Here is a 27,844-nt window from a genome sequence, read left to right on the forward strand (position 1 = left end):
GATCCAAAAATGTCCTACCACTCACCATTACCCCACATCTACTGATACAAATGGCTCCACACCTGTGTGGGGGCGCAAGTGCCAGCGGTTGGAAAGAGTCCAAACTGCAATGTGGCAACAAAAACAAAAGGGGTGACTGTGATTTTTGGGCCGGGGCTCGATGGTCACCCATGGTATGACTCCATACTCATAATACCTGAGCTAGCTAAACTTTTATGGTAGAACTTAGTGCTGCCATGTATTAATGAATTGAAAGGTCATGTTGGGCCTGTTCAAGTAAGAAGTGGTTCCTTGTAGAGGTTAAAACAAGTGAGAATCATTGAGTAGGTTTAACGTCCTGGAGCCACTGGGTGGGGGTTTATTAACTGTATGCAGGGTTGGATAGTGGTGATGGATATATTTAAATAAGTTGATGTTTGTGTATAAAAAAGGTTAGTCATTTTAGGGTTAATTGATGCTGTATAATGTAACTTCCAAGTCAAAGAGTACCAAGAGGTATGGATCCACTTTATGGGTAAATATCAATCACCTTGATGGTTGCCTTCTTAATTCTCTTGCAAGAACAGTAACTAGACTTACAGGCCTAGAACATCAAGTGTTGATCAACAGATGCTTTGATTTGGATGCCAACTACCATTTTCAGGATTTTTATTAGAAAGGGAAGGTATGTAAAGGGAGGTAAGCCAAAAGTTTATCAGAATCAAGGTTTGGTTTCCTACAATGTTGCAGGAACAGGTCTGTTTCATAGATACTGGGAGTGCACCCATTAGGAGTGAAGAGGGCTGTGACAGGTTGATTATGAGTCTATAATGGTAACATTTCTAAAAGCATACCCAATACTACTAAGCAATGTTGTGATGTCATACTAAGAGCAGATTGGGTGCTATACAAATGCTAATTATCATAAATAAGTTAATGATAATTTTTATAGGTGATGTTTTTAGATGTTTGGCACACCAGATAAATTATGGTGAAGAGTTGAAAGTAGTGCCAATGAGGGAAAAGGGATGGAGCTTGTGTAGTATATCACTGTGAACGCATGTTATGCATAACCTGTATATGCTTGTGTTGACTATGTTGCCAAAATAATATTTTGTATTAGTGAATTATTTGTATTGCACGAGTGCCCAACAGGCATAAAAATAGTTGACGATATACTTGATACTCCAGAATAGGCCCTCACTTAACTAGAAAGCAATTTGACTTAGCTATGGCAGAGTTCCCTTCACATCTTTGGTGCTCTCTTTTTATAATTGAAAGGTCATCGGGTAATGTAAATTAGCTCAAACATTTTTCAAGTCTGTAGCTGTATCTTTTGTTGGTGTTGAGGTCTTCTGTTCTCTAGCCTGCAGTGGTTTAGTCTTTTTGTGTTGGGTATTGAGTTTTCTAAAGGTCTAAAGAATGGTGTTGAAGTTAATAGGTGTTGCAGTGGGGCCAAAGAGATGTTCTATGATGGCAGGGACCATTATATTTCCTTTTAGGTGGGTGGATCTGATGATGTATGAAGTTAGCTGAATAGAGCTAATGGACCTTCAGGCTTGATGTCCCAAGGGAGTTCACAATCTCAGAAGTGGGTAAAATATTATTTGTGCCTGTCATTTGACAGCAAATAATTGAAGATTACATTGAATTTTGAGCATTGATATACCAGGACATTACTCCTATAACATCAGTTCAAATCAAAAACTTTGAAAATAAAATGTAACTAAAAGTACAAATCAATGTTTCAGCTGTGAACATCCATTCTTCTTCAATGTGTTTCCTTCATCTGAATCTGGTACCTTAATGAACTGATGCATCCCCTCCAGGAATCAGTCTTTCACCTAATGGCCACAACTTCAAATACCAGTCATTCCACCTTTCATTATTCTGAGGTCTATAAATTAAGTACCGTTGAGTGAGAGTTATTAACTGCCAGGATGTATGTCCCAAGGAGTGCTTTATATGTGTGCTTTAGAAGTAAAGGTAATGCTATGTTATGTTATATTACTGTTCACTGCCCCATTGAAATCATAGTTACAGCCAGACACTTCTATCTGTCAATGAAATATGCAAATTATACAAAACAAATTCTAAACTGAATGATAATAACTTATGTTTTGGCATCCACTCTTTTAGTTTCAAATATTTTTATTGATTTTCCAAGCACATAGGCCATTGCCTACAAGCACTGGCTTGATAGGCACTGAATAGTTGTCAGCAAATACGTGTTACCCCTTCCCCTGCCACTCCTCCACCGTTATCTCATCCAACAGGTGACAAATCATTTTCACATATGCCTCCTCACATCTAGGTTCAGCTGAATAGTGTTGATAGGCTAAAGTGTGTGCATGCTTATTATGCTACATGGAGTACCAACTAAGAATACATGACATAGGCAAATTACTCAGTGCTAGAGAGATCAACAGTATCCCTTGGGAACAGCAGTGTAGTGCGCTGTGGTTTAACATATAGAGATCCTACGGAATCTGGGCTGGAATACATGTATTATATGACTTCTGCCCAATACCTTCCCAGTGTTGTACAGTTTGTGCCGCATTGGTAAAACTGTGCATTTGTTTGACAACATAAACATCAGGAATGTGCCACACTTAGCACATGAACAGTGTCAGGATAGGTTGGCCTGTGTCCCTGCTAACCCACAGTGCACCATCTGGACCCCCTAACCTTACAGGGTATCAAAGGTTTGAGCAACCTCAGAACATGACAACACTGATCTCCCAAGGAAATCAGGTTAAGCGATCCTGAGCCCTTTTGTTTGGACTCTCATGCATACCCAAAGAAATACACAAGAAATATTCAGCAAGGCATTAAAATATGTATTGCAGCACTGTGACGCCTGTATAAAATACGTGCACTCCAATAATTAGTAGAATGAAACAGATTAGCATAATTAGCAACATGAGAAAAGTGAAAAGGATGAACAATTCCACCATTGTGCTAAGACAGTTAATATATGCAGGCATACAAGTAATATGTATAGTGTACTCCTACCTACCAATGCCTAACCTTATCCTGCCTAGAATGGGTGATCTGCCAAATCACTGCTGGGTGTACTAACTTCCCATTAACTACAGGTGGGTGTCATCAGGCTGTCCGTCTTGGTCGGTAAACAGGAATCAGCTGCAAGACCACCAAACCCGTAGTTTGACAACCCATCTGATTTTAAGTTTAATCCTGTGCGGGCGGTCCTACTCCAGTGGTCCCACAGCAATGCCTTGTTAAGTCTCACAGGAGAGGCATAGAAAGACAGTACCATGGGACAGCCACAACACACATTTGCACAGGGTAAAAAGGACAATGATGTGCATTTCTTCCTGTGCAGGAGCTAGGGGTGCAAACATGTAGGGGGCACAACATGTGCCCTCCTGCATGCACTCCCCTGCACAGAGGCTACTACAGGGCCCATTGAGCTGTCTACTTTAACCCTTTCCATGGTGGTGCTCACTGCCATGGATAGGGTTGCAGTGAGGGAATTTGTAATAGCTTATCTGTCCTCGAATCGTTTGTTTTGACTTATGTGCAAGTAATTCCTTGTACATACCTGAAATGGTGTGCTTGTCATGTGATGTGTTCATGAACCATTTCTCGAAAGCAGTAGGCTGCTGACTCCACCTTTATTGCTGGTTGCAGTGCCCAGTCTCCAACTTGAAAGTAAAAAATTAACTCTATTTCTGAAAGATTGTATTGATGCTTAAGATCTTCAAACTCATTGATATGACCAAGGGACTCTGCCATTATGCATCACATCTGTCTCCATTTTGAGAAAACATTTTTGTCCAGTGCTTTCTTGAACTCCATATTGAAGCAGATAGGCGTGAAGGGGGAGGAAACCATTATAAATCCCCTCTGAAACATCACCCCATCCCTTACCACTAACATGGCCCTTGTAATTGGGCAACAGTTGGGAAGTATATAGCCCCAAATGGCTATGTGGTCTTGCTAGCCATAGAACATGGCAAAGTGAAGTGACAGTTATTCAATTCTGTATTCCACACAATTGTGTGTAAGATTCAAGTTTTCCACAATCAACTAAGTAATGCAGAAAGAAGCATGATGGTAAGTATTTACATGAGGTCTGTTAAACCCACTGTGACAACAATCTATATGTAATTCTTGATTAGGGACTGTAATCGGTTAAGTGTCAGCCAAGGGAGAGCTACAGGGAGCATTTGAAACATGTACAGTATCTTAGGAAGGATGTTCATCTTAGCTATAGATACTCTACCAAGGCATGAAAAGTGTTCCATTTCAGGAGACCATTTTTTAAGCTCTTTAATTATTTGAGAGTAATGAAGTGCTTCCACCTGTGGAATTGAAGGAGCTAGTCTAACCCTCAGATATGTAATCACATTGGTCCCCCATTTGACAGGTAAACTTTTCTGAAGTGCTTTGGAGACAAATGCAAAAATAGTGGCTCTGATTTTTTTAGATTAATATTAGATCCTGAAACCAAACTAAACATTGCCAATTTTTGCAGGTGGAGTCTGCCCCAACAAGGCAGTCGGTTTCTGAAGTGCATCCATAAAGTCAGTTGCAAACATTGATAGCTTAACTCTTTCTGTCCTATCCTGACCCACTGTATATCTTCATTCAGCCTGATAGCATTGGTCAATGGTTCCAGCAGGAGTTCAAATAACAGGGGTGAAAGTAGGCAACATGTTCAATATGAAACATCTCAGATGTAGTGCTGTTCACACTGATATGAGCCCTTAGGGAGTAGTAGCTAGCTATGGTCCAGTTTAGGAATCGATCAAAAACCCCTTGAGTGGAGGACCCATTAAAACCACTTTGAGTAAACTTTGTTGAATGTCTTTTCTTCATGTAACAAGAAGAACAGGATGTTTTTTCACTTTATTTTTGTGTTTTTTAAGACACGTAGCAATTTCTTAGTGTTAATAATGCATTGCTAGCAAGGGATAAAGCCCACTGATCTGCATTGCTCAATTCAGGAAAAAAAGTTACCAGTCTCTCGACCATGATGCAAGTCAAAAATGTATATAATCATTTAAGATCGATATAGGTATATATGAGCCACAGCGTGCCAGCTCTTTCCCCAGTTTATGGACTTACACAATGTCAGTCACCCCACTCCCAGCTCCCCATGAACCCTTCCACGTCTCACCCAAAACTCTTAGGTGCCGATTACGATCCGGTAAAAAAATTCCCCGTACGACTCGTATCCGGTCTTTTTACCGTACGAATCGTACAAGTGCCGTACAAACTGCCAAGTACGATTCGCATGGGAAAAAGTCCATACGAATTGCATTGGGAATTATTCCCCACACGTCCTCGGGTCGGAAAATGTGTCCGACACGTCCTCGGACGATTTACCGTACAAATGTGAAAAGTGAAGTCCGACCGCGGAATTACGATCCATCCCGTGCGTCCGATGTTACAACCGGATGGTAAAAACACCGTCCGCACCGAACTCCCATAGCAACCATGGAGACATGTGCCCGCATACGCGCCGACCCCCCCCCAGCCCCCGTACGTACGCGCCGACCCCCCCAGCCCCCGTATGTATGCGCCGACCCCCCCCAGCCCCGTACGTATGTGTCGAACCCCCCGTGTATGTACACCCGTGTACGTTCGAGTCGTACCCCCCCGTGTATGTACACCCGTGTACGTGTCGTACCCCCCGTGTATGCACACCCGTGTACGTGTCGTACCCCCGTGTATGTACACCCGTGTACGTTCGAGTCGTACCCCCACCCGTGTATGTACGGTGCGTACCCCCAGCGCGGGGGGGTACGACACGTACGTACGGGGCTGGGGGGGGTCGGCACATACGTACGGGGGCTGGGGGGGGTACGGCGCATACCGGGCCACCTACTCTGGTCGTTTCGCGCCGTACTTCGCTTTTCCGGCACTTTTTGGGTGCCGTGAAAATATCGCCGTCCGGACTGCTGTCGGTTCGAATCGTACTTCCTGGGTCGTGAAACGCTGCCTGAAAGCGTCCCGACATCACGTCGCAGCATTCCCGGATCACATTCGTACGTATATTTTCGTCGGTCGGTGTTTTTTACGATTCGTACGGAAATGGTGTTTCCGTGCGAATCGTAATTCCATGTTTGTAAAGTTTTCCGACCGGGTACGAGTCGGACGGAGAAAACTCTCCGACCGACGGTTCGTACCCGGTTTTTACCGGATCGTAATCGGCACCTTAGTGTCTGCTGACACCCCATGCCTTGGGCTACCCACAAGACTTGGCTGTTCCAAAGGGAGTCTTCTCTAAGTATCACTACTTCTTTTATTGGTTTCTCTTTAGCTTGTTCAATTTCGTCTATGGACTGTAAAGGGTTTTTCCGTGCTCTCAGAAGGTCATGTCAGCTCAAACTACTTTTACCCACTTTGGACTCAACTCCTCTAGTGCCTGTGAGGTCTGCTCACAGGGCATGCCAAAGATGGTGCAAGCTTCCTTGCCTGTTTTGATTACAGGTTTCCGAGAGCTCCATGTAAATCAACCAGATGGGGTGATCCCATTGATATGGCATGTCATGGTGCTGCAAGAATTCTGTGACTGCTCTAAATTCTAATTGTCTTCTGAGCATTTTTTAACCTAAGTCATAAATGAAGAACGTGTTATGACCCTCACAGTTGACTGGGCCACCATTATGCAGCAATACCACAGTTTCCTATGCCTTGTCACAAAATGCTATTTGATCCTGAGGGGTTATAGCTTCTGTTAGCTGCTGATAGGTGATATACCCTATCAGTTCTGATAGGTGTATCATCTGGTGTGTTATAGAAGTAATGCAAGTCTATGGAACATAATCTTTTAATTCACATTAGTTGCAACTTCCTGATGAACACATCACCAGGCACATGACACATTCTACTTTAATGCACAGAACACAGTGCTAAGTCCATCAGTATGTGGCCACATCAGCTTGAGCAGGCCAAGACGATTTCTGCCCCTTGAAAAAGCCAGGTGTCGCGCCCCTAAATTCTGATGCTGGTTTAAGCAATAGTGTGTCAGGGCATTTGATGGCCTTTCATACCAGTTAAAATTTATTGGGTCTTGCTCACAGGGCCCCATGCTTGAATTGTCTCCTTTGTCTTGGGTTCCTATGCCAGTCTTTTCTTCCTAAGCAGCCCTCAGTCTATTTTTCATCCCTATCTGGAACATTGTCATTACCATTCTCCACTGAGCAGGCAGGTGTGACTACTAAATCACACCACTCATCCTGCGGTCAGCTCCTGCTCTGTCCACCGACCAAGCCAAACATGCCATTGTTCTTTATTTATGGAGTCCCCCACTTCAGCCAGATCTGTTTAGCTTCCACTCGTGGCGAGTTAAAGTGGGCAAACTTGCATGCTGCACTGGTCTGCCGTCTACACAAGCTTGTCTTCCATCACCATAGCATGACTGGGCCCCACTGAGAGTCTCTTGGTATCTACTGATCTTACTTACTGGAGGTATTTGTCCATCAGCCACAAGGTTGTGGCCTGTCAAGGGAGCAGTGACCCACTATAACACCCCACTGCCCCAGTGGTTGTGCCCAAGTTCTCAGTAGTCTGATATGAAATCCTGCACTGTATCTCCTGAGCCAACCGAGCCGCACTCCCAGAGGCACTGTGTTACCCAGAGGCACACCCGGCACCACCAGCTCATCTCCGGAATTGGTTCAGGAGAGGCGGCTACACCCTATAGTCCAATCTCTTCATTTTCTGACCAAGACTTACAGAAGACAGGCCATGTTTGCACCAGACCTCCAGGATGCTTCAGACCTATCTTCTTCCCAGCAGCACCTTGGCAACAATGCTCCAGAATTCCACACCTTTTACATCAGAGCACATTTGCTCGCTCCATTTTAACATTTACACAACTGGTTGGGGTGTGCTAATGGTTGATGATTTCTTTAGTTAGGATTGGAGATCTTAAACCTACACCTACATCATTTGCTCCCTGGCTATGACCCATTCCCCTTTCCTTTTAGCTGGCCCCCTTACCCCATTTGGTTTTTCAATTACAGATTATGGTCAAATAGGTAGCACACACTGAAATAATTGCATTTTTAAAGACACTGGGGCAGATTTATGACGACTGGCGCATCCCTGCATATCAGCAGGGATGCGCCAGTTATTGTGCGCCATAGCTCCGCCACCATGGATGCGCCGCATTTACAATGCGGCGCACCATGGGGCAAAAACGGCACAGATGCGTGACGCATCTGTGCCGTAAAAGTGGCGCATTGCTGGAGTTGCGTCGCAAGCGCGACGCAGCTCCAGCAATGCTCTGGGGGGCCCTATGGTTACAATGCTGCGTCAATCCTTACGCCTGCTTCAATCAGGCGCAGGGTTTTGACGCAGCATGGGCTCAAAAGTGACTGAGTGAAATCTTGTAGATTTCACTCAGCCACTTTTAGGAGGCGTTCCTGCGCCGGAACGCCCCCCCCTGTGCAGGTACGCCCACATGTGGCGCAAGCTTTACAACGTGACGCATCTCCCTAGATGCGTCACGTTGTAAATGGGGCGCAACATGGCGCAGGGTTTACGCCGCCACTGCGTCACAAAAGTGACGCAACGGCGGCGTAAAAGTGGCGCAAGTCCGATATAAATCTGCCCCACTATTTTTCCCAAATTACCAATGCACCACAATCCTGTAGGAGCCAATATTGTGTGATGCAAACTCACATTAGAGGACCTGAGAAATGTGTCCTAAAGCTACCTCTCAAAACTCCTTGTGCTCTTTTTCTGTCATCTGGTTTGGACACAGTGGCCAGATCATTGCCAATAAAATTTTGTGCAGCCTTTATTTGAAAAAGTGACAGTATTCTGAGGGAGGTGGGAGAATGTCCATTACATTGCATTAAACCAAACTGAAGGAAATTCAGGTGATCTTCAACAGTCAGTCTTGTTCATATGATGGTTATGTACCCCTTACACACCGAAAAGCAATACTTGAAATTTGCATTGTTTTGGTTGAAGTCTAGTCTCACACAAAAAAGATGGACGTAGGTCTTTCATGAGAGAACCACTCACAATTCAATTTTCTTTAGCCAAAATCTCATCTCAAAATGTCAATGAGCATTGTATTTTCGGCATTTAGGGATTTGTGGTTCTTTCTTGTCCAGTAACTACAGAGTAAAAATGTGTCTTATCGGTGCTGTATGTTGTATAATTCTATGCCCCACATTCAAGCAAATTACTTTGGTGAATCAACCTCTTGGCTACTGCTCCTTTATTAGTTACTAAGACAATCAGTTGTCCTGGTTAACCCTATCTATTATTGACTCTGAAAATATGGCTTATAATGCTAAATAATAGCTATGCATTCATATTTTTTCTGAACCCTTAACTGATGAAGTAAAAGTGGAGACATAATTGGAATGTTTGTGAAACACACCCAACACTATGTAAAATAAAATCTGTGTTCTTAACTGTAGGAAATATGTCTTTTCTGCATGGTCACCTCAGATTTTGCCTTTATCTAGACCCTATTTTCTGCTGCATTTAGAACTATGTACTAATATACCTACTAAACAGTAGGAAATTGTCTGTGCTCCCTCTTTAAAATTGGTTTAACCCTAACTGACTTATTTGACTTGCCTCTGCATCTATGATATATGGCATAGAAGATTTAGACAGGGCCTAGCCATTAAATGCCACCCGTGCCCTGCAGTGCTTATTGTGACATCCACAAAGTGGGCCTGTAAAACATGGCGTTAGTCCTACAATGTGTAGCGTGACAGCAGTAGCATTTATCCTGCTGCACAGACCTATTAAATAACTCTTTTGACATGGAGGAAAATCTTATTTTAAATATTAATTAAGCCAGCCCTAAGCACATGTTGGTGCTTAATAGGTAGGGTGCATACTACTTAGGAGTGGCACATGTGTGACACTAGAAATGGCAAGCTCCATCAGTGACTATGCCCAACACGTCATTCTCACTGGTCAGGTTGTAACTGGTACACAGGAAAAGTCAAAGTATGAATATGTACATGTACCAGCCACAGACTCCATTCAAAAATGCATTTAAATAGTTAATAAAATTCCATTCTAATGGTAAAGTCAGATTTCTAACAAATCGATTGGAAACGTAAGTTTTAAAGAGGTGGAATGGGTGCAGCCACAACTGGCGCTGACCTTGCGGGTGGGGGGATGTTACGTTTAGAAATAACATATGGGCTTTAATAGCACACACCCATAAAGTCCACCAGGTAATTGGAAAAGTAATTCAGCAAATACAGCCCGCGCCTAAAAATGGTGGCTTATTTCAGGATTTAATGTTAAAAAATTCTTACCATCTTTAATATGCATTTATTGAGATCTTCAGGAGTTGAGCCTGATGTAACAAAGTGCAGCCGACACGTGTTTTGTCCAATATGGCTGGCAATGGGGCATTTCTCAAAGGTGATAGACACCATAAGCGCATAAAACATTATATACAAGTAACCATATAATCCCAAATAAATATGAAATATCACATAGTGATATTAGGACAAAACAAAAGATAAGTGTAATAATAAAAATATGAAAGACACAATAACCAAGAAGTATATATCAGAGACAAAGATAAGAAATAAATTCAGGAAGCAAAGAGGAGAACAAGGAAGAAAGGAGGATAGGGACGAAAAGGTTAGGAAAAAGGGTGCGGAAGAAAACTGGTTACATGTTCAGTATTAGCTTTGAGATAGGAAAGCTTATATGTCATTTTTTATAAAGTAAAGTGAAAAATTGATAAGCAAGCAAGTTGTGCCATATTCATGCCATAGTCATGGTTTATTGCTAATAAGAAAAATCTATTGTAATAATAGAATACAATAGTCAGATCCAAAAAGTCCGTGACCAGGAGAGATACCTCAGATAGCTAAAGTAGCTTAAAATGCATCAGATACATATGTATATAGATGGCCTGTGGTTCAGCTCTGTTCCACCATTAGTCTGTGCGAGCTTTCATCCATGACAATGTACTGCATGAGATATTGGTTCTGTCTACATCTGTCATTGGCTCTCTTGCCCTGTGAATGAAAGCATTTTATGATCCCATGTACATCCACCTGAAAATCAGTATGCTTCAGTGTCAGAGCTCAGTGGCCACTCTCTTACAACCAGCAGCAGCTCATCCTTGTTGTGCTAGAAGTCCTTGTTGTTTGCTGCTATTCTACTGCTGTGTTTGCCTTTTAAAAATACTGTTTTAATACTGTTAATATTCGACTGCACTTTGCACTTTTGCTGCTATTCCGATTGGGGGAAACTTTTATAATCGCTATACTTTTTACTTCATTATCTGCCACCGCTAAGCTCTTACCTCATTCCTATTACTTCCATCTCCCCGCGATCGACCCTGGTGGGACCCGGATGTTAGCGGACCCGCACTGCAGGCAGGCTTCAATCATTGCAGAATGCTGCCGCTAGATTACTTCTAGATATACCCAGGGGCTAGTCTACCTCCACGGGTATTCGAACCTTGCATTGGCTTCCAATTCAGCTTCGTGTTGAGTTCAAGGCCTTATGTTTGGTCCATAAAGCTGTTTACGGAGGAGGTGCTAGGGCTATGCGCATACTGTTTAGACCTTACATTCCTGCTCGATCACTAAGGTCTGGTACTCTGGGTCTTCTCCACCTGGACAGGATTAGGAAGGCAAGATGGGGTGGTAGAGCTTTCTCCCATCGTGCGGCAAAGTTATGGAACTCACTGCCTGCAGCCATGCGTCTCCAACCTAACAGACTAGTTTTCAGGTGAATCTTGAAGACTTGGCTGTTTGCTACAACATAGGCGACTGCTATAGGCTATAGGCTTTAATTAGGTTCTCAACTCTTAGCGCCAAGACGCCACGGCATACGAGCGCTCTACAAACATCTATCCTATCCTATCCCCCATGGCAGAGGAGCATCTCTCCCCCTGACAGGAGCTAAAAAATTAAAAATAGCACAATATTGAACCTGTGTTTATTATCTTTTTATTTTTCTCTGTAGCATCGTCTAGGGGTTTGGTCATGGGGATGACAGGCAGAGGGGGAGTGGTAGGTGCACTGGTTGTCAGTGCACATGAAGGCTTGGCTGGCCACCTCAGGCTGGCCAAACTGTCATGCGCACTGAAGCTTTCTCCAACCCCAGCTTCATTGCTGGGTTGGAGAGTGCAGGCACAGGCTCCAAGTCTACATGGGATGACAAATGCACGGCGCTTAGGCCAATCCTGATGCTGCTTTCATGCAGCATCAGGATTGGCCCAGGGAATTCTGGGAGCCTGTGCCTACAGTGACAGAACCAGAGAGGAGCACCGGAGCTTCAAACAGGTGAGTTCTTTTATTGTTATTTTATTTTTGGTAGACCAATATGGAATGCTGCTGCTCATAGTCTATCATACCATTAATTTACCATTCTGAGATGGCCAGCAATTTGGTTTTAAAAGTGGGAGTCATGCTGGAACTTTCAATAACTCTGAAACATGACACCAGCTTCAATGTTTAGTTTCGCTTGCCAACATATGAACATCATATTTAGATGGCAGCATCTTTTCCCTTTTTCTACTTGTATTATTTTAATTTATCATGTATATGTTGTTAAGTTTGTGTGTGTTTTATTGCGGTTGTGTCAGAGGGTCAATGCAAGAACGAGTAAGTGGATGGACGAATGGATGCATGAGAGTAAAGATGAGAGACAGCGTACATGTATGAAGACTTCAAAGCGTAACCCCGTCAGTGACACAAAAGGCATTTTAATTCATAAGCCAGGCCTGTTGACATTGCCAGGGCTTGTTTTATTTGCAGAGGATTTGACAAACAACCTGATGACTTTTATCATATTATAATAACCTGACAATTCAGTTTTTGAATACCTCAGTTATCAATTCTAAGGGAACTCTACACTATACCTATACAAAGGAAATAATTTTCTACATTTTGGAAGAGCTCTACATTAGGGACTTAGAGAAAATCTACCATTTGAACAGTACTTATTGAAAGACAAATCTACTGTGAAGTTGACAAATACTTAAAACAGGCAGAGAGCCTACAGTGTAAAAAACTGACGTGAGCAGTGCTTCATGCTACAAACAGGGTAGCTTCTACCATCACAGATTGTTCAATGGTTGTAAGCGAATGAGAAAAACATCTAGGGATCGAATTTTTGCATGTGACAAACATTATCCTGATTGGTAATGCAAGTATACATTTTGATCCATCTGCAAACAGTTTTCCTGCTGAAACTTATTAGGGATAATGACCCAGAAAAAAACCATGTTAAAAGCTGATTACATTTTAGACCACATTTCAAGTTGAAAACACGTAAAAGAAGATATTTAAATACCTAAACCGAGGGTGCAGTAAATACCCAGCTCTAACTCAGTTCTTGGTGAACTGACTCACAATGCAATTGTTGACTGGCACCACATTGTTCCCAGTCCTGACTGTTTCTAGGGTACGGCTTTATGGTTTATCTGCAGCCCAAAGTCGTTTTAGGGTCTGGTAGTTTCAATCTTTCATCACTTTGGCACATTGCACTGATGGAGAGTTCCCCTGCTGCCAGGCACAGCATGCAGTGGACGGCATGGGTATGTTGTGCTCTTGAATTCCATAGTCACTCAACTCTTAAAGTGCAGCAGGGTTGTGAGGGAAGCATACAGGGTGCTGAGTATGTGAAAGGTTGCCTCAGTCTGTTCCGAGCAACGCTGCTCAAAGGTATGTGGGAAGGAGGCTGCCGGGGAGATGGGCGACTTGTGCCTGGGACTGCTCACTCTGCAGACATTCATATGTATATAGATCCCAACCAAAAGAGCCGGGCACCAAGCGAGGGAGTGGGCACGGGCAGCGCACATAGAGGTGCTGTTCTGGAGCAGTCAGTCTGAATTTGTTTTGAGTGGGGTTGTGAAGATTGCCTGAACTATATGTTTGTGTGAGGGGAAGGATAGCACAGCTACACCAGCGTGACTGTTTCATTTGGCCGAGTCAGTGACATGTGCAGTTTCTCTTCATACCCTTATGTATGTAATTATCTTTGTGGCGTTTGTACAGCAAAAGAATTGCGATGATAAACTCTCCACTTGTCCTGCTTTAGAAGAGTTTGTGTTCATTTTCTCATGTTTTTATGTAACGTGTACTTGTAAAGTGCACTATCACACACATGGCCATCCTGTCACTGAGCAGAGGTGTGTGCCTAGACCTAACTATAACAGGTTGGTTAATTGAAAAGCCAGATCTTCAGCTTCCTTTCGTGAGGTAGAACTTTTTTTCGTCCTCAGTTTTGTTTTGACATAGAATGTTTTCCAATAAATTGATAGAGCCTGTCCTTTTTTGTCCTAACAGAGTCATTTTTATTAGGGCGAGCCAAGGCAGCGCATGCGCTGTCTCTTTGAGACATGCTGTATTTGCTCTGTGGGCTTACAGCCCACTCATTGCCTTTTCTTTCGTCCCTTCGATTGTCGTTCAAAAATGCTTGCTTGCTAGTGGCTAATCCTTTCTCTTTGCCCCTCCTTTTTGTGTTTGGTTTCCTCCCGCAGAACACTCCCAGATTACTGTTAACATTACACTAATGTGTTTATGTATTCATTTGGAGCATTCAAATACCTAATGCAATGTCAGACGCTTCAAACGCTGTTTTCAAAATCGCTTCTTTAATTTTCTTTTACTTCAAAGTGTGAGGATTTCCTCCAAATGCCTCCCACTTCACTGCTTGTTGTTTTAGTGAGGCTCGGTCACCAGACCTTCAGAAGCCCAGCTTGGACAACTCCTGTTGCATTTTCTCTCACACTTGTTTATATAATGTGAACTCAAGTGACTCAAAGGGGTGGGAATACTTTACATGAGTGCTAGTTATATTACACAATGTCATGTTGTTCCTATAACTTCATATAGGATCTGCACGTTAAGACAACATAAACTATGGGATTGGTTTCCAGACTGATTCCAGAAACCTCCAAAGGATATGTTAGCCTGTTAACCAGCGAGCTCACAGTGCCACTATAAGACCCCGTTACCAAGGAGCGAATAGTTTTTGGCAGATATGGAACATGACAACCCTGACTCCTCAAGGACCATGTAAACAGTACATCACTTTTCGCTCAGTCACTCATGCTCTCTTAGCCTCAGAGAAAAACACAGAATGAATGATGCAGACGTTTTTCAAGAAGCATCTATTGACTCAGCATCATTCTAGTATAAAATATGTGTGCTGCAGCAATCATTAGACATAAACAGATATATAGGATTGCGAACACCAAAGGAGTAAATAAAAGGTAGAATTCTACCATGGTGCTAAAACAGTGAATAAATGCAGGCATATAGATAGATAGCAAAAAAACAGGCGCACTCCTGTTATGAGGACCCTATCTAAGTGTAAGGAAGTGTACCTAGCAGGTATGAGGGTGTAAAACCAAGAATCACCGTAAAGAACCAACCCCATTACCTGATGGGAGGGAACGAGGGACCCCGTCTTGGTCTCGAGTTGGACACCCCGCAAGGGATGTCAGACCACTGCGTGCTGGAATTTCTGCGAGCAGGAATCTCAGTATCTTGTGTCAGCATGGAAGTTTCTCCTCTGGTTTGCAAATTGAAGATGTATTTCTTTTATACCCAAAAGGTGCCCTCAGGGGTTCTAGCTAGATGCTTACTGGTACTGTGGGCCTGTCGTCCAAGGATGACAATAGCAGTGACTTTTGTACAGAGTTATTATAAAGAAGAGCACACAAACAGATAGTGCACCACTAGAAGAGCATATACACTGGAATTATGGAGCCTGTGTCCAAATGTATTCTTCAAAAACATCATTTATTTTCATTCAAATTCAAAAAATTCAATAGATGAGCAGAACAGCTAACTCATTGCGTCCAAAGAGATGGACTTCTTCAGGGCTGTGAAGTGATATATACATATATATATATATATTCACTGAAAAAACCATAGGTTTCACACACGTTATAGTTAGGAATTAGCATTTAAAAAACCTTGCAAATTCTCTTAAAAACCATAGGTTTCACACATGTTATAGTTAGTAGGACATTTCACTCGTGAAAAACCAATGATATTCCCCCGTTATAGTTAGTGCAGGCAACTATAACTCACGCGACCGCAATCCTCTGCTGATGACGTCAGATATTACATCACTGTATTTAGACACTTATTTACCCATGTCTTCTTCCATGAATTTTTAGCTATACATATATTACAAATATTTTTTTTTCAGAAAAACACATATGTCATCAGTGATGTAATATCTGACGTCATCAGCAGAGGATTGCGGTCGCGTGAGTTATAGTTGCCTGCACTAACTATAACGGGGGAATTTCATTGGTTTTTCACGAGTGAAATGTCCTACTAACTATAACATGTGTGAAACCTATGGTTTTTTAAGTGAATTTGCAAGGTTTTTTAAATGCTAATTCCTAACTATAACGTGTGTGAAACCTATGGTTTTTTCAGTGAATTTGTACGTTTTTTTAAATGCTAAGTTCTGTATTTTTTAAAATGCGCGCACGGTACGCGTAGTCGCGGAATCGTTACGCGAAGTTCGCGGAATTTTTCCGGTTACGCCGTGCGCGTACGCTACGCGCATTTGGCGATTTTTCGAAAAAAATTTACAATTAATTTTTGCCCTTGGGGGTCCTTCTGGGACCCCCTGACAAAGGCTACGGGGTCAGGAACTGTCCACCCTGCCCCCTTTTCACGTTCTCCACCTTTGTTTTTCACCCCCTCAGACTGCGAGGGACAAATGGCGGCCGACACTTCCTGGTTTCGACCGATTCGAATGTTTACTAAGATCTAACAACCAATCAGAATTGCGCTCGTGCACGGCGGCGTGCGCGTACGGTAATCTTACGGTACGCGCTCGGAGCGCGCCTATAGATATATACATTGATTTAAATGCTATTTTCTCAGGAAATACTGAACACATTTACACGAGACCTTCAAAGGGCACATCCCTGACCTGAGGGCTACCTCTCTGCCAAATTTCAAGTAATTCTGTTCAGCCGTTCGGGCTGTAGCTCGGACTAAAGGTCCTATGGAAAAATGCATGGGGAAAACGCGTTTTGGGACCCCCTCTTTTTCTCAGCCCCCTCTTGACGAATCCCCCCGAGACTTTCAGGGAAGGAGCGGAGGGGAGCGCCCCACCTATTTTGAGAATTTCGCGAAGATGCGTCAATGGGCGCCAAAGTTATTCCAAATAGAATGTTGCGGATTTCCTATGGAAACACGGTCCTAACTATAACTATCTACTGGCGATCGCCAGTAGATAATATATAGATATATATATATATATGTATCCACAAAGCTGCCCAGATTTAAAGACGCACTCCACAGCAGTCAGGTTCCAAACCTTTATTTTGCTATTGAAAGCAGACTTCCACCTCGAACATTAAGTCCTGTCACCAACGCGTTTCGAAGCCTCGCGCTTCTTTTTCATAGGTAGTTCATGGAGCTGCAGCATAACATAGCGAACGCAGTCCCCTGTGTGCTCACCTTTTATAGGCCTCCGGTGTGCCTTCCATCATAGTTCACTCTCTTGCAAACTGGGACATGTAGTTCATTTCAGAAATCTCACCCTCCAGTGGGTTCTGCATTTTCCACGGCAATAAAGGACACAGTGTAAACCCTCCATTGGGCCTCGAAGTGAAACGCTGCCTTCAAACTTCCAAAGCGCTGCTGTGCCCTGTTGAAAACGGAGCATTCTATTCCCCAGGGGCTCACATATTTCTTGAGTGGTGCGATCTTCCACGGCCGGAACCGCCGCGATTAATTGTATCCACAAAGCTGCCCAGATTTAAAGGCGCACTCCACAGCAGTCAGGTTCCAAACCTTTATTTTGCTATTGAAAGCAGACTTCCACCTCGAACATTAAGTCCTGTCACCAACGCGTTTCGAAGCCTCGCGCTTCTTTTTCATAGGTAGTTCATGGAGCTGCAGCATAACATAGCGAACGCAGTCCCCTGTGTGCTCACCTTTTATAGGCCTCCGGTGTGCCTTCCATCATAGTTCACTCTCTTGCACACTGGGACATGTAGTTCATTTCAGAAATCTCACCCTCCAGTGGGTTCTGCATTTTCCACGGCAATAAAGGACACAGTGTAAACCCTCCATTGGGCCTCGAAGTTAAACGCTGCCTTCAAACTTCCAAAGCGCTGCTGTGCCCTGTTGAAAACGGAGCATTCCATTCCCCAGGGGCTCACATATTTCTTGAGTGGTGCGATCTTCCACGTCCGGAACCACCGCGATTAATTGTATCCACAAAGCTGGCCAGATTTAAAGACGCACTCCACAGCAGTCAGGTTCCAAACCTTTATTTTGCTATTGAAAGCAGACTTCCACCTCGAACATTAAGTCCTGTCACCAACGCGTTTCGAAGCCTCGCGCTTCTTTTTCATAGGTAGTTCATGGAGCTGCAGCATAACATAGCGAACGCAGTCCTCTGTGTGCTCACCTTTTATAGGCCTCCGTTGTGCCTTCCATCATAGTTCACTCTCTTGCACACTGGGACATGTAGTTCATTTCAGAAATCTCACCCTCCAGTGGGTTCTGCATTCTCCACGGCAATAAAGGACACAGTGTAAACCCTCCATTGGGCCTCGAAGTGAAACGCTGCCTTCAAACTTCCAAAGCGCTGCTGTGCCCTGTTGAAAACGGAGCATTCCATTCCCCAGGGGCTCACATATTTCTTGAGTGGTGCGATCTTCCACGTCCGGAACCGCCGCGATTAATTGTATCCACAAAGCTGCCCAGATTTAAAGACGCACTCCACAGCAGTCAGGTTTCAAACCTTTATTTTGCTATTGAAAGCAGACTTCCACCTCGAACATTAAGTCCTGTCACCAATGCGTTTTGAAGCCTCGCGCTTCTTTTTCATAGGTAGTTCATGGAGCTGCAGCATAACATAGCGAACGCAGTCCCCTGTGTGCTCACCTTTTATAGGCCTCCGGTGTGCCTTCCATCATAGTTCACTCTCTTGCACACTGGGACATGTAGTTCATTTCAGAAATCTCACCCTCCAGTGGGTTCTGCATTTTCCACGGCAATAAAGGACACAGTGTAAACCCTCCATTGGGCCTCGAAGTGATATATATATATATATCTATATATATAATTTAATGAAAAAACCAAAAGTTTCACACACGTTATAGTTAGCTGGACATTTTACTCGTAAAAAACCATTGAAATTCCCCCGTTATAGTTAGTTAAGCTAACTATAACTCGCGCGCCCGCAATGCACTGCTGATGACGTCACATATTACATCACTCATGACATGGTCAGTGACATCACTCATGACATCACTGATGACATCTCAAATGACATCACTGATGACATCACTGATGACATCATCCTTGTGATAGAGTGGCAGACCTCCTCTCACCCTAATATAACCTTTGATACACACATTTATAAATAGAGACTAAACTTTTCAAAACAATGGACATACCAATACCAGTTACAACAACCTCTTCAGTAATTCTAAGATCCACATACACATCCACTCATTCACCAACAGTCCTATACAGTCACTCATACATGTACTCACTCATCATATGTACTCATACACCTATACATCCTGTTACACAATGCCACTCATCCGTAGAGTTACTCACACACATAGTCACTCATGCTAATAAAGAATCAAACATCCGTTTACTTGCATATAGTTATACACACACCACCACACTTACTTCTACAAAAACTTACACATACTTAGTCTTTTAAACAATCACTTATAGAAACACATACTTATTCATACAGGAACTCTTTCAATCTCTCACTCTCACATATACTCACTTATATACACCAATAGTCACATATACTAGTTAAAAACATATGTAGTTACTCATAAAGACACTGTAGAGACAGTCATTCACTCACTAACACACCCATACACACACTCATCCACCCATGCAGTCCTGCACACATACTATCTTCAACACATACAAACAGTGAGTCACTCATTCATGCACCTATGCACTACGTAATACCCCCCACCGAACCATGCAGACACTCAGACTGATAATCAAAAAACCAACTAATAACCTATATAGACACTCATGTAGGTACTCACCAACCCTTATAGCCACCTATACACAAAGTGAAAGACTGATACAGATATATACATATTTAAACATTACTCACTAAGCCATGTATTCACTATGATACACCTAATCAGTCAGTTACACAATCAATTTTTCAAAAACAAATCATCCATTTAGACACTTATATACCCATTTATTCTTCCATCGACCTTGAGATATACATATATAAAACATATTTAATTTTCAGAAAAACACACATTCACGGGATGATGTCATCAGTGATGTCATCAGTGATGTCATTTGAGATGTCATCAGTGATGTCATGAGTGATGTCACTGACCATGTCATGAGTGATGTAATATGTGACGTCATCAGCAGTGCATTGCGGGCGCGCGAGTTATAGTTAGCTTAACTAACTATAACGGGGGAATTTCAATGGTTTTTTACGAGTAAAATGTCCAGCTAACTATAACGTGTGTGAAACTTTTGTTTTTTTCATTGAATTTCTAAGGTTTTTTAAATGCTAATTCCTAACTATAACGTGTGTGAAACCCATGGTTTTTTCAGTGAATTTGCAAGGTTTTTTAAATGCAAATGTTTTTTTTTTCTTCTATTTTTTTAAACATATTTTTAATTTAATGTTCTAACCTTTTATAAAGACTATGGTTAAATTTTTAAAATTCTTTAATATGTTTTTTTAAATATTTTTCATAAAATAAACATGTTATAATTTTTTGCAGTACATTTTTTCCTTTTTTTTAGTACGCGTACCGTAAGCTTACGGTAAGCGTACGGTTTACGCAACGCCCGTAATTTATCTACGCTGTTTGCGTATAGTTACGCAATTTGCGTAGCCGCGCGTACTCCACGTGGGACGCGTACGCGTGTACGCTACACGCGCACGTTACGCGGAAGTGTCGGGTAGTGACTGTTATGCGCATGCGCGCAAGCGCGTGTCTTCTTTACGCGCATGCGCACTTTTGCCGTAAGCGTACCGTAAGCGTACCGTAAGCGTACGGTAGGTCATGTGATCATGAAACACAACTTTTGATTGGTTGAAACTACTTTCAGTTCTAGAACTCTCCTACACCACACCCATTCCCCTCATTTCTGCTTGTGATCCCTTAGTAGAAGGAGCTGGGTTGTCTTTGTGATACGATGGCAGAACAGCAGAGCTCTTCTGAGAGTGAGGCTAGCACTAGCAGCACTACCTTGAGGCAGAGAGCGAGGAAACAAAAGACCTCTTATGTATGGGATTATTTTACTTTTCCTGAAGGCCAGCTAAAGGTAAATGCACCCTTAGTGACTTGCAAGCTGTGTCAGCGTGTACTTTCAAGAGGTAATCCTGACAGGAAGTATTCCTTTGGGAATCATACCATGATGAGGCACCTCAGGGATGTACACAGAAGGACACATGCTCGACTTTTTGGAGGTAACCCTTCAGAAAGTCAACCAAGCACATCCACAGCAGCTCAGCCTGGACCATCATCTGCAGGGCTGACTCCTTCTTCTGCAGGTCAGGTGAGCCCTTCATCTGTGGGGGGAGCATCTCCTTTTGCTGGCCCTCTGGAAATGAACCCTCGATTTCTGAGGGTTGATATTCGATGTGCCTCTTGTCATGATCTAATTTGTCATAGGGAGACCAGTGTTTCCCTAGTGAACCTCAAAATAGATCAGCACACTTGTCACAGAGACTAATTTTCCCATTCTTTCTTTCCTCTCTCCCTGCATGAACACAACGGCTCTTTTAAGAGCCAACCTTATCTTTCATATTTTTTTTATAGATGTTTTTAAAAACTTTTTTTTTTTTTTTTACCGTACCCGTACGGTGCGCGTAATTTATTATTTTTTTTTTTAAAAACACTAAAAATCAATAATCACATTACAAGGACTTTGAAACACTACAATTATTATTATTGACTTACCATACCCACTCAAAAAAATATTTATTCATTTGTTTTTTTTTAAAAAAATTGCTTTAAAAATGGTTCTAGTTTTCGAAAATTTTCTATATCAATCTGAAAAAAAAGAAAAAAGTATTAATATTTTTTAAACATTTTAAAATACAGTACACGTATTTACATATTTACCAAAAAATATTTTTGCCTTATTTTTGCTGTTTTCAGAATATATTGCATTTCACTTTAAATTGTGAAAGCAATTGCATTCATCATTTAACAGCGGGCAAAAAAAAAATAACAATCTCAAAGATTGTATTAAAAAAGCCCAGAATCTCTTCTCACTTAAACTTAACATTACAGAAATGCATAATATTCTAAAAAAATATCATCAAAAAACAATACTTATTTCTTTAAAATACCGTCTGATATTTTTGTTTCAGAAGTATAATCACAATATTATATCTCAAATAACTCCACAATACATCTGATTCCATTTCCTTTAGGCCAAATAGTAATTTTAAATTTTTTTTTGGATTAAATTTCCAATGGTAATCCAATAAAATTCTAAAGTTTAATTTGTCCAGATCTCACCAATTCTCTGTAACATTTTGGTTCCCGAAAATTTTTTAAATAATTTATTAAGTCCACAATAGAATTGGTTACTTTTCCGCATGGCCAAATAGTAATTTTTAAAATCTTTTTTGAAAAAATTTCCAATGGCACTCCAATAACATTCCAAAATGTAAATTGTGCAGATGTTACCGATTTTCTCTAAATTATTGGTTTTTGAAAGTTTCATTGAAAATTAAAAAAGTCCACATTACAATTGGTTATCTTTCCATTAGGCCAAATGATAATTTAAAAAATCTTTTTTTTAGAAAATTCCAATGGTAATCCAGTAAAATGGTAAAATTATTTTGTCCAGATCTTGCCAAGTCTCTCTAAAATTTAGGTTTCAGGAAGATTAGATAGGAATTTGCTAAATCAAAAGGCAAACGTTGTTTGAAAATCAATTGGGAATCATTACACAGTGTCCAGCCTTTTTCACATTTAAGATAAACTGTGTAATGTCCAGAAGTAACAGTAGTTCCATCATGGAAAATTATTGCAACAGTTACAAAAGTTTTTCCAGAAATTGATAATTGCTGTCCTGTAAACTTCTTTATTAAAGTATCTAATTTTGAACCATCAGCTCTACATCGTTGCATCATTAAAATTACATACTGTCCGTATTCCTTTAAAATTAATGTTGAAAACATGTCAGATTTACACTCACCGCATTTCATGCTATGATTAGCATCTTTAACTAATTTTGCAAAAGTGACTGTTTTACTCTCTGGCAATGTCAAATAAATAAACCTTTCATTATCAACATTAGAGCCACATATATTAGAACAGTTTTCACAACTATGTTCCCATTTATAAGAGAGACCAAATAAAATATCAATTGCAACTTCTTCTTCTTCCAGTACTTGAAGAAAATACATCAAAAATTCGTGTGCATCTTGCTGTTCATTTTGAGAAAACTGTGTTCGTCCTGAACATATATCTAAAAGTTTTCTAATTTCAGTAGCACTTTCTATTTGAGTTTTATCTTTACTCAGCTTTTGAAAAAGGAGACTCAGCTCAGAACAGAATCTTTTTCCCGGATTTACTATTATCTGCTCTTGCAAACTTTCCAGATAAAATGCAACATTCAGCACTACATTTGCGTAGCAGTTGACACCAGAGCTATTTTCAAAATTACATCCTACAACCTGTTCTTCATTTTCCTTTTTCTTTTTGCTTGCAATTACATCACTCCTCTTTTTTTTCCTCTTCTCTACATCTTCATTACAGATATTCTCATTTTTTCTTTTACGAGAAACTACACGTTTCTCCAATACAGGATACTGACCTAAATGAGGAGCATAGCTTCTTCTTAATCTATTATACTCCTTTACACAGTTTGTATCAGCACTAACTTTTGAATCATCAAAGTCTATCATGAATAAACCTGATAATGTTTTCACTCGTGACAAAGCAACATATGCCATACCTTCTTTCAACACAGTTGAACCAATGTTCACAAATGCACAATCTACAGTCAATCCTTGAGACTTGTGAATAGTTACAGCATATGCTAGAGAAAACGGAAACTGCTTCCTACGTACATATAAGTCTTTCACAAGCATGAAACGAACTGTACAACGACAAATATCTTTAACTTCTTCTATCTGATCAAATTTTATTTTTAAACATTCAATTCCATCTTTTTTCTGATAATTAATAAAACCCACAACTCTTCCCATAGCTCCATTAACTAAACCTTTTTCAACATCCAAATTTCTTCTTAAAAATACTCTACAGTTCATGCAAACATATAGATTTTTTTCTAATCCAGCTGTTTTGGAGATGTTCTTCTCTAGTGAATCCAATTTATTTTTCAGTTTGCCTGTTACTGTGACAGTAATTCTTCCATCCTCAATTTTGTCCACTGCTTCCAATTTCCTGATCTCTTCCTTTTCCAATTTCAAAAGCTCCTCATTAAATATTGAGCATTCACGTAGAGTTGGCATTAAGCAGATGACACTTTTGTTTTCTGCAATGTTCTTGTATATTTTCTCTGCAACTATTTCTTCCTTTGGAAATAAATTATGTAGCAGCCGACTCTGTAATGCTTTTTTGCCAACTTCTGTGAGTAGTCCAATTCTGATATCTTTCAGAATACTTCCATATTCTTCATCGCTTGCTTGCCTCATATTAGTAGTAAGTTCCTTGTACTCAAAGAAGGACCAAATATTTGTATTTCCGATGCTTCCCAATGACTTCTTCGTGTCTTCATGTGTGACAGTATTAAACACTGGTTGTCCTTTAACTGGAGTAAGTTGCAAAAGATCTCCAAAAACTATGACGTGTTTTCCACCAAATAACATGTCATAGTCTGTCTTTAAAATTTGCTGCATTCTTAAATGCACAAAGGCAAGCATTAAGTTTGATACCATGCTCACCTCATCAATAATAAGAACTTGCATCTTCTTCAATACTCTTGAAACTTCCAAGGATGCTTCTCCAGTTAGCTTGTTGTATTGTATTTTGTTCTCATGCTCCACTGGTAACATTAGCAAACGATGTAAAGTGATTCCTTTTATGTTATATGCTGCTAACCCAGTTGGAGTAGTAACCACACAAGACAAAGTAGAATCCGTTTTTTGCTGTAGGTAACTTCTGATGACTTTTATAAGGAAACTTTTTCCAGTTCCAGCTTGTCCGCTTACATACATCCTGATTGGATGAAATGATGTGCATGAGCACTCTTTTTTTTCATGTAGAAATCCGTGATCAATTTTGTTTCTGATCTCTTCATAAATTTGTTGCTGCTCTTGATTCAGTTGTCTTTCCAAATTTTCTAAGTCTATAAATTCTTCTTGAGCTTGATTCATAGCCGTTTCCACTTCATTCATGGCTATTGATGCTTCATTTTCAACGATTGGTTGTCCTAGGGGATCTTGACTGAGTGTTCCTGAACTTTGGCTGTCCTGAGAACTGTCTCTAGCTATTTCTGCTGCAATTGTAGTTTCCTGTTCAATTTCTTCATTTAACATTTGCAGATAACTTGAGAATGTACTGCATTGTATGCTGTCTTTGCAAGCATTAAAAGAATCTTCATAGCTTTGAAATTCTCCCAGTAGTTCATCCTCTGTACGCCATGGTTTAAACAACTGTAAAAGAGCCAAGTAGTAAAATTCCTTCTTGTCAGTAGTGTCGCAACTCAGCTTCCTGTGATTTATCAAACTTCCTTTTGTTTGCTTCACCAAACATCCTTCCTCACCAACGACTTTATATTTTCCATTGTTGATGTCTTCTGCGGCTTTCCGTGAATAAATGTAGTTCTGCAGCACTTCATAGAGACACATGTTCTCCAGATGTTGACTTCTCTTGGGATAATATGTGTCCAACATGTTTGATTTCAAAATATCTGTACTTTCTGGGTCATTCTCGGCCAAATATTCAATTTCTCCAACAGATTTCAGTACCCGATTTCTCATTGCTGCAAGGCCTAAACTTGCCCAAATTATTCTTCTTGACTTCGAGTAGAGACTTGCAGAAGATAACCTATCTGAACATTCGTAGGATCCAATTTCTCGATGCGATAACATCTTCACACTGAAACTGTACAGCTTCTTACTGACAGTCTTCTCGTGAGAAATCTCTTCCCACATTTCCTTCAATTCTGTTTTTTCTGATTTCGTAATGTAAGACGTTACATATCGAGCAACAGCAATGGAATTGTCAGCTACATACTGTATATCCATGTTAGCGTTCCACATGGATAAAATGACTGGGTTGTAGTCATTTATATTTTTTGATTCTTCTTTTCTTTTTAGGTTGTAGGTATTCTTAGGTGATTTTCTTGTGATAGTATGTCTCACAGCTGACATAAAACTGTTGACTCTTCCATTTGAAAGAACAGGTCTAGGAAATCCAAATCGACATTTAGTGTAGTATTTATCTTTGCTCTTGTATTTCCGTCGACAGTATTTTCCACACCGATGACTTTGGAAACGTAAAACTTGCTCCTTTAACTTTTTCTCTTCTGTGCTTTTTGGTATAGCACATGTTGCATATTCTTCAATGAAAGATAACACTGCTTCATCAGTATCTGTTCCAAACTTTGGGGCATCCTTGATCCACAACAGCATATGAATATGAGGAGCACCTCTTGCCTGGTACTCTTTTCTTCAAAAGAAATCTACTACTTCTCCAAGAGGTGGATTTTTTTTATTGCAGATGAAGGACATCATAGCCTCAAATCTATGATTGAAATATCTGCAAACATTAACCGGATCCAATGAGCACAGTTCTCCTGCTGTCTTGTATTCGATGTTTTTAATGTTTGAATTTGCCTCTCGTAGAAAATCCAGTAAATCATCCCAAGCGTACTCCGCACAGCTTAGGGTAACGAACCATGTTGGTGTTCCTAAATTCCGTAACATGCATTTTAATTCACCATGGCGTCGGTACCAATATTCATTTGTCCCACGCTGACAAGCCATCAGATTGATCAGTTGTGTTTCCAAATGATCATCTCGGTGCTGCACTTTCTCCATAAAATCCTTAGCAGACACATTTTGTAAATGTACTCCACTTTTTAAAATGTGATTTACTGCATAAGACAGTGCAGACAAGTCGCTTTCAAATAAAAGATGGAACAAATAAGGAATACTTTGTCGAAATCTGGGATCTTCAGCATATAGTCTTGTAGTCCGATACTCAGAAGCTGGAATCTGTTCTGGACGTTCATCGTATCGTCCTCCTTTTCCTTTAGGAAACAGCTGGGGAAAACATCGAGCTTCCAAGCTCTCCTCCCATACACTCACGGGAGTTCCTTTTGCTTTCTTCATCTGAAAGAGATCAATATTATCTCCCATAACGTCTTTTGAATGAAGAGGATGTATGCTAAAATGTTCATAAATTTCTTCTTCCTTTGACTTGTCCACTTTTTCAATTTGTCCAGTTGGTGTTTCTGTGTCTTCTTGTAAATCTTCTTCTTCTTCTTCTTCTATATAAATTGATTCATACCATTTGTTATTCCTTTTCAAGTACAAATTTGCTCTTTGTACTTTCCGCACATCTACCAGCTCCTGCCAAATCTTCTTATTCTTTGTAGGTACACCATTAACCAGAATAACTAATGGTTCAGTTTCCAAAGTATCCGCATCAATAATTTCCATATTTTTTTTCAAATCCAAGGGCAAATACACCACTCTTCCTTTTAAACCTCTCAGTAAATCAGAAGGAGGTAATTTACCAGTTTTGGGCTCCATACGTACTATGGTCTGGAACGGATGAACACATTGAATGAGTATAGACTCATATGTATTTAATTCAGAAAGTTCAGCAGGAATAGCATCCAATTCTAAATTATTATGTACAGCTCTGGTCGGCATTCTATTTTCCTCTAACTTGTTGTAACAGTATTTACAAATACGCTGATCTTCACCCAAA

The sequence above is a fragment of the Triturus cristatus genome, chromosome 8 (genome assembly GCF_964204655.1).
Source record: "Triturus cristatus chromosome 8, aTriCri1.1, whole genome shotgun sequence".
NCBI classification, from domain to species: domain Eukaryota; kingdom Metazoa; phylum Chordata; class Amphibia; order Caudata; family Salamandridae; genus Triturus; species Triturus cristatus.